The 7,815-nt window shown below is 41.2% G+C and overlaps 1 pseudogene; it reads left to right on the top strand.

The window, feature by feature from the left end:
- Positions 1-5,570: 5,570 nt before the first annotated feature.
- On the top strand, positions 5,571-5,987 carry LOC108306288 (annotated as a pseudogene).
- The last annotated feature ends 1,828 nt before the right edge of the window (positions 5,988-7,815 follow it).

Raw genomic sequence — 7,815 nt, 5'->3', positions numbered from 1 at the left:
TAAGAAGCCCTGGGGATTTGTTGGGGGAACAGTGTTCTGGCTCCAGCTATTGCTGGCAATCTTCAGAACGTAGCACTAGCTCCTCTTTGTTCATTGTTTCAGGTATTACTTGTCAATAGGGGAAAAACAGGAAAACTGTGATGGACCGTCTTATCACATACGGCATTCTGCAGCAGGACTTAAGGAAGCTTTCAAATACGCAGAGGCCTTGTCACCGTAGCTCTTTCTAACGCTAGTCAATACTTTTATGTATTATGGCTCTTGCTAAAGCTTTGCCTTGAACGTTATGCATGAGCAATACCTAGGAACCTATTTGGAGGCAGGACAGGTGAAGGAAGCAGGACAAACACACCGGGTCTGACTCAGTTGGTGATGGGTCTTCTACATCTGAGAATGTGATATTTGTATAACATGTTACCATTTAACAAGAGCTGTCATCCCCCGGTAACTGGCACATGGCTGAGTAATCAATATATGTTTTTGTAAATGATTGAATGCAACTATAGAGTCATTTTCTCTTTCTCAAAATAACCCTGTGAAGTAGGCAGAGCAGGGATTATCATTCTCACTCTGCAGAAAAGGAAACCAGGGCCCAAAGAAGTGAAATAAGTTTTCCAAGTTCACATAGCCAGTGACTTTAGGTGTTCAAACCAGAACCAGGAGTGTCAGGCACCTATACTAGTTCATTTCAAAAGTCAGGAAGTCTGGAAGCGGGAAGGGATTCTTGATAAAACAGGGGACAGGATCAATTGCTTAAGTGTCTTCTCAGTATTAAGTCTCTATTCCTAGTCTCTTCAATAATCTTATGGCACATTTGGGACCTGCCATGAAAGGGGATGTGTAGGCAGAAGTTCAAGCTGCTAACCAGCTGGGAATTGAGCAAAAGGATCAGGAGAAAGACCTTCTGGTGCCAAGACTCTGGAGAAATGTTTGTTGACTTTTGGCTTTGCATTGACTACTTCCAACTAGGCTTTGAAGCTGACTTTTTGATTGAAGGGCTCCCTGGGATGGGTGGGGGAGTTCATGACATTGTTGCTGTGGTTCTCCAGGCAACCAGAAACCGTCAGCAGCTCCAGGAAGATGCTTGAATTACGTGGAAAGCGATGAGGGAACGACAGAGAAAACAGAGATATTTACAAGGAAAGTAGAGCAAAAATAAGAACCTAAAGGGCAAAAGAAGAGAGGCCCCAGGGGCGGGGCAACAGCCAGCAGAGTGGATGTTGAAGATGCCTCTCCTGGAGTCCTTCACAACAAACTTGTCCCTTATAAAACTGAACTAGAAAGTGTCTAAAGGAACCAGAGCCCTAGCTCTCAACCAAGTCTCTTAAAATAAGTTATTATTTGTTTTGAGAGAGAATCTCATTCTGTCACCAGGCACCAGGCTGGAGGGCAGCGGCGTGACCTCGGCTCACTGGCAACCTCTGCCTCCCGGGTTCAAGCAATTCTCCTGCCTCAGCCTCCCGAGTAGCTGGGACTACAGGCGTGTGCCACTACACCCAGTTAATTTTTTTGTATTTTTAGTAGAGACGGGATTTCACCATGTTGGCCAGAATGGTCTCGATATCTTGACCTCGTGATTCTCCCGCCTTGGCCTCCCAGAGTGCTGGGATTACAGGCATGAGCCACCACGCCCGGCCTTAAAATAAGTTTTAAGAGATGGAGTGATGTTCTAAAAACACAGACCTAACTATTCAGTCCCTTGCTCATAAGCTCTCTTTGCTCCTCCTGAGTCTCCAGATAAAGTCTGTGCTCCTCAGCAGAACTCAAGGACACTATTCCGTTCCTTTCCATGCCCCACAACTCTCTTGAATCTGGTCTGGGCATTTGTGCAGGATTCTCCCTCCTTGGCAAATTACTACTGATCTCAAGGTCTAAGCTTCAACATTAAATTTCTCCAAGAACATCCCCTTGATCCTATTTTCATTTCCGTGTTAGGTACAGTGTTCCTTCTGTATGTTCCCATGACATCATCATCTTTCATAACAGCCACATTGCTAGCACCGTTAGGGCCATGTCCGTCCCCTTCTCAGATACATGTCCTGCATGAAGCAGAGGTCCGAGCACTTAGGAAGTGCTCATTAAATATCTTTTGCATAAATAATAAGGAGAAACAGTCAAAATCTCTAAAAGATCCTTCTGTTTTACCAAGCAAGGAGAAAGGGGAAGTAACCAAGTGTGGGACATTGAACAAAAAGATGATTTTTCACAGTAACAGAAGCCCAGACAAATAAATGGCCCTTAATCTATCTCAGGGTTAAAGTATATTATCCCTTTGATAGTTGTGCAGTTATAATTACTTCTTCAGGAAACTGGACTTCATTGGAAGAAAGATTGGAGAGATTTGGCGATATATTTCCTTAGGAATAAACGTGGAGAATCAAAATCCAGCAAATGTCTGGATACCTCGAAAAAGACATCAAACTGAAATAAGTGAGTGGACGGAACAGCTAATGTGGATCTGACGGAGCAGCCGTGTCAAGGGGCAGCTGTTCTTCAGCTCCAGCCAATTGCCGAAATGTAAGAATGCCAGCAGCAGCAGCCAGATCTCGTGACTGTCCCAGAGAATCCTCAAGTCCTTGTGGGGTGTGTACGCATGCATCTGTGAAATCCTCTAAGTTCTAAATCTCCCCAGCTTGTTTACATTTTTAATAGTTAGTAATCAGGCCAAAACAGCAAGTTGTATGAGGCCCAGAGACGCCAGGTTTTGCCCTTTGCACCAAAAAAACCTGACCTCCCTTGGGTCTGTTTACCTAAAACTGTCAACACCAAACTGCAAGCGTCAAAGCTCCAAACAACATGCTCAACCCATAGAAAGTGATCAATACATGAGGGACTAAAGAAGAACAGAGGTTTGTCTGGGTCAATTAATGGCACATACTAAGTGGGTGATGGGTCAATAAACAGCTATTAAGTGGGATAAAGAATAAGGGAATGGTGAATGTATGTCTGCAGTTCAAGGTTTCTACCACTAGATGGTGAAGTTTGTTTTTTTCTGCAGACGTAAGCATAGAGAAATAAAATACTAAGATAGTTTTATGGGCACATCTACAAGCCATGAATACATAGCTCAGACATTCCACAAATGCTAGCAGCTGTTTTCACATCATCTTCGCTATTCTTCCTCACTTCCAACTCCAGTCAGCTCCGGATACAAATAAAGTCATTAGAAGTAGATGGCTTTCTTTAACATGAGTAGGATCATGTTAGAAATAGAGGATATTAGAATTATACAACCTCCCAAAACTGAACCAGGAAAAAAATCAAACTCTAAACAGAGAAATTATGAGTTCCTAAATTGAATAGGTAATAAAAATTCCTACCAACAAGTAAAAACCCAGGACCAGATTGATTCATGGCCAAATTCTGCCAGACATATAAAGAAGAGCCAGTACTATTCCTATTGAAACTGTTACAAAAAATTGATGAGAGGGACTTCACTCTAACTCATTCTACAATGCCAGCATCATCCTGATACCAAAACCTGGCAAAGACTCAACAACAAAAAAAGGAAATTTCAAGCCAATATCCTTGATGAATATCTATGCAAATATCCTCAACAAAATACTAGCAAGCCAAATTCAGCTGCACATCTAAAAGCTAATTCACCATGATCAAGCAGGCTTTATCCCTGGGATGCAAGGTTGGTTCAACATGCACAAATTAATAAATGTGATTCATCACATAAACAGAACTAAAAACAAAAACTGTAGATAATAGATACCGAAAAGGCTTTTGATAAGATTGGGCATAGCTTCATGCTAAAAATCCTCAGCAAACTAGCACTGAAGGAACATACCTCAAAATAATAAGAGCCAACTATTACAAACCCACAGCCAACATCACACTGAATGGGCAAAAGCTGGGAGCATTTCCCTTGAGAACCAAAACAAGACAAGGATACCCTCTCTCGCCACTCCTATTCAATATAGTACTAGAAGTCTCAGCCAGCATAATCAGGCAAGAGAAGGAAATAAAAGGCTTCCAAATCGGAAGGGAGAAAGTCCAATGATCTCTGTTTGCAAACAATATGACTTTATCCTTAGAAAACCCCATAGTCTCTGCCCAAAAGCTCCTAGATCTGATAACTAACTTAGCAAAATTTCAAGATAAAAAAAAGTACAAAAATTAGTCACATTTTCATACACCAATAATTCCCAAGCTGAGTGCCAAATCAAGAATGCAATTGAATTCACAATAGTCACAAAAAGATAAAATACCTAGGAATACAGCTAACCAGGGTGGTGGAAAGACATCTCCAACAAGAATTACAAAACACTGCTAAAAGAAATCAGAGATGACATAAACAAATGGAACGCATGCCATGCTCATGGATAGGAAGAATTAATATTGCCAAAATGTCTATACTACCCAGAGCAATGTACAGATTAAATGCTGTTTCTGTCAAGCTATCAATAACATTCTTCACACAACTAGAAAAAAAATTCTAAAATTCATATGGAAACAAACAAGAGCCCAAATAGCCAAACAATCCTTAGGCAAAAGAACAAAGTTGGAGGCATCACATTACCTGACTTCAAACCATACTACAAGGCTCCAGTAACCAAAGCAACATGGAACTGGTATGAATACAGACACATAGAGAAATAGAACAAAATAGAGAGCCCAGAAATAAATCCACACACCTACAGTCATCTGATCTTTGACAAAACTGATGAAAACAAGCAATGGGGACAGGACTCCCTATTCAATAAATGGTGCTGGGATAATTGGCTAGACATGTGCAGAAGATTGAAACTAGACACCTTCCTTACACCATATAAAAATTAAACTCAAGACAGATGAAATACTTACATGTAAAACCTAAGACTATAAAAACTCTTGAAGAAAACATAGGAAATACCATTCTAGACATAGGCCCTGGCAAAGATTTTATGATGAGGATGCCAAAACAATTGCAACAAAAACAGAAATTGACAAATGGAACCTAATTAAACTAAGAACTTCTGCACAGCAAGAGGAACTATCAAAGACTTAACAGCCCACAGAATGTCAGAAAATATTTGCAAGCTATGCATCTGCAAAGTTCTAATATCCGGTATCTATAAAACACTTAATAAGCAAAAAATAACCCCATTAATAAGGGTGAAGGACATTAACAGACATTTTTTTTCAAAGAAGACATATACATGACCAACAAGCATATGGAAAAATGCTCTACATCACTAATCATTTGACAAATGCAAATCAAAACTGCAATGAGATATACTGTCTAACACCAACCAGAATGGCTATAATTAAAAATAGAAAAAAATATATGTTGGTGAGACTGCAGAGAGAAGGGAATGCTTACACACTGCTGATGGGAGTGTAAATTAGTTCAGCCATTGTGGAAAGCAGTGTGGCCATTCCTCAAAGAACTATTAAATAAAAATAGAATTACCATTCGACCCAGCAATCCTGTTATTGTATATATACCCAAAGGAACATAAATTATTCCACCATAAAGACATTCTTGTGAACAGTGCGAAGAAGAGCAAAATGACTCCCAGACCGACCAAAGCCCATGCACCACCGCATCCCGTGCCCAGCGCCTAAGTCCCACCACCACCATGCCCAAGAGAAAGGCTGAAGGGGATGCTAAAGGAGATAAAGCCAAGGTGAAGGACGAGCCACAGAGAAGATCTTCGAGGTTGTCTGCTTAACCTGCTCCTCCAAAGCCAGAGCCCAAGCCTAAAAAGGCCACTGCAAAGAAGGGAGGGAAGGTACCCAAAGGGAAAAAGGGAAAAGCTGATGCTGGCAAGGAAGGGAATAACCCTGCAGAAAAACAGACCGTGCACAGGAAGCTGAAGGTGCTGGAGATGCCAAGTGAAGTGTGTGCATTTTTGAAAACTGTGTACTTCTGGTGACTGTACAGTTTGAAATACTATTTTTTATCAAGTTTTATAAAAATGCAGAATTTTTTTTTACCTTTTTTTTTTTTTTAAGCTATGTTGTTAGCACACAGAACACACCATTGTTACTTTGGGGGAAGGAGCATATGTGACTAATAGAATGTCTCCAAAGCTGGACTGATGTGGGGAAAACACCTTTTCCTTCTAGTTTTGAGAGACTTCCTCTTGGCTCCCTGACTTTGACACACATGGCTACCTTGGCACACAAAAGCCTTGTGGTATGGAGAAACAAATTCATTTTTGTGTCCTTTTCTCCCTTTCCGTCTTTCAACATAGACTTAACTCCCTTAAGCCCAGACATCTGTTGGGACCTGACCCCCAGTCATTGGTTACCAGTGTGTCAGGCAATCTGGACTTGCCAGTGATGCCACTGAGATGGCACCTGAAAAAGAGCAGTGATTCCATTTCTAGATTGTGGATCTTCAGATAAATTCTGCAGTTTTCATTTCACTTCCTGAAAGTCAGGGTCAGCTTGTGAAAAGTTGTTAAACAATATGCTAAATGTAAAATGTCAACCCTCACTCTAAACTTTCCCTGTTCAGAGCATCAGATGAAGACTGCCTTGGGTTTTATAGTGGCTTTATGATTTGTGGTAGTCCCTCAAAGAAGGGAGTTTGAAAGTTGTTGTAAACTGTTAACGATGGTCTGCCCATGCCCTGCCTGAAATACCATGATTGTTTATGGAAAGTATCTTTAATAAAGCTAGATACAGTAGGACTATTCACAATAGTAAAGATAGGAACAACCTAAATGCCCATCAATGGTAGACTAGATAAAGAAAATGTGGTACAGATACACCATGGACTACTAGGCAGCCATTAAAAAAAGAATGAAATCATGTCCTTTGCAGCAACATGGATGGAACTAGAGACCATTATCCTTAGCAAACTAATGCAGAAACAGAAAACCAGAAACCACATGTTCTCACTTGTAAGTGGGAGCTAAATAACAAGAACACATGGACATAAAGAGTGGAACAACAGACACTGGGGCCTACTTGAGGGTATAAGGTGGGAGGAAGGAGAGGACCAGAAAAAATGCCTATCCGGTGCTACGCTTGCTACACAGGTGTGACAAAATAATCTGTACACCAAAGCTCCATGACATGAGTTTACGTATAATGCACATGCACATCTATACCTAAAATAAAATTTAGAAGAAAATGTGGTGCATATACACCGTGGAATACTATGCAACCATAAAAAGGAGATCGTGTCCTTTGCAGCAACATGGGTGGTGCTGGAGGTCTTTATCCTCAGCAAAATAACACGGGAACAGAATACCAAACACCACAAGTTCTCACTTATAAGTGGGAACTAAACATTGAGTACACACAGACACAAAGAAGGGAACAATAGACACCAGTGACTCCTTAAGGGTGGAGGGTGGGAGGAGGGTGAGGATTGAAAAAGTACCTATTGGATACTATGCTTATTACCTGGGTGATAAAATAACATCCTGCAACCAAACTCCTGCAACATGCAATTTATCCATGGAACCAACCTGCACATGTACCCCTAAAAGTTACAACAAAATAAAAAAAGGGGATGAACACTAGATGCTGTGTATACGGGCAGAGTGGGAAGGGCTGGGTATTCAAGAAGTTCATGGTCTTGTGAGGCAGAGACCTTTATCATTGCATTTGATACTATAATGGTGGTGTGTAGATGATAATTTGTGGACCCAAAGGAGAGTGACTACCTATGTCAGTTGAGGAAGGGGCAGGAAGTCTTCTCAGAGGAGCAGCTCATGCACAGGATGGGCCTTGAAGGATGAGAGGAAACCCAACAAGGTACAAGGCGAGGAAGAACATTCACTCGTTCATCACATATCTACTGAGCACCCACGTTGCCCAGCAGTCTGCTGGCCATTGGAAGTATAGCAATGAACAGGACACAAGGGC

This window comes from Cebus imitator, unplaced genomic scaffold, assembly GCF_001604975.1.
Source record: "Cebus imitator isolate Cc_AM_T3 unplaced genomic scaffold, Cebus_imitator-1.0 Scaffold71, whole genome shotgun sequence".
NCBI lineage: Eukaryota > Metazoa > Chordata > Mammalia > Primates > Cebidae > Cebus > Cebus imitator.
The sequence above is the reverse complement of the archived record's forward strand: the minus strand, read 5'-3'. Positions and strand labels throughout refer to the sequence as shown.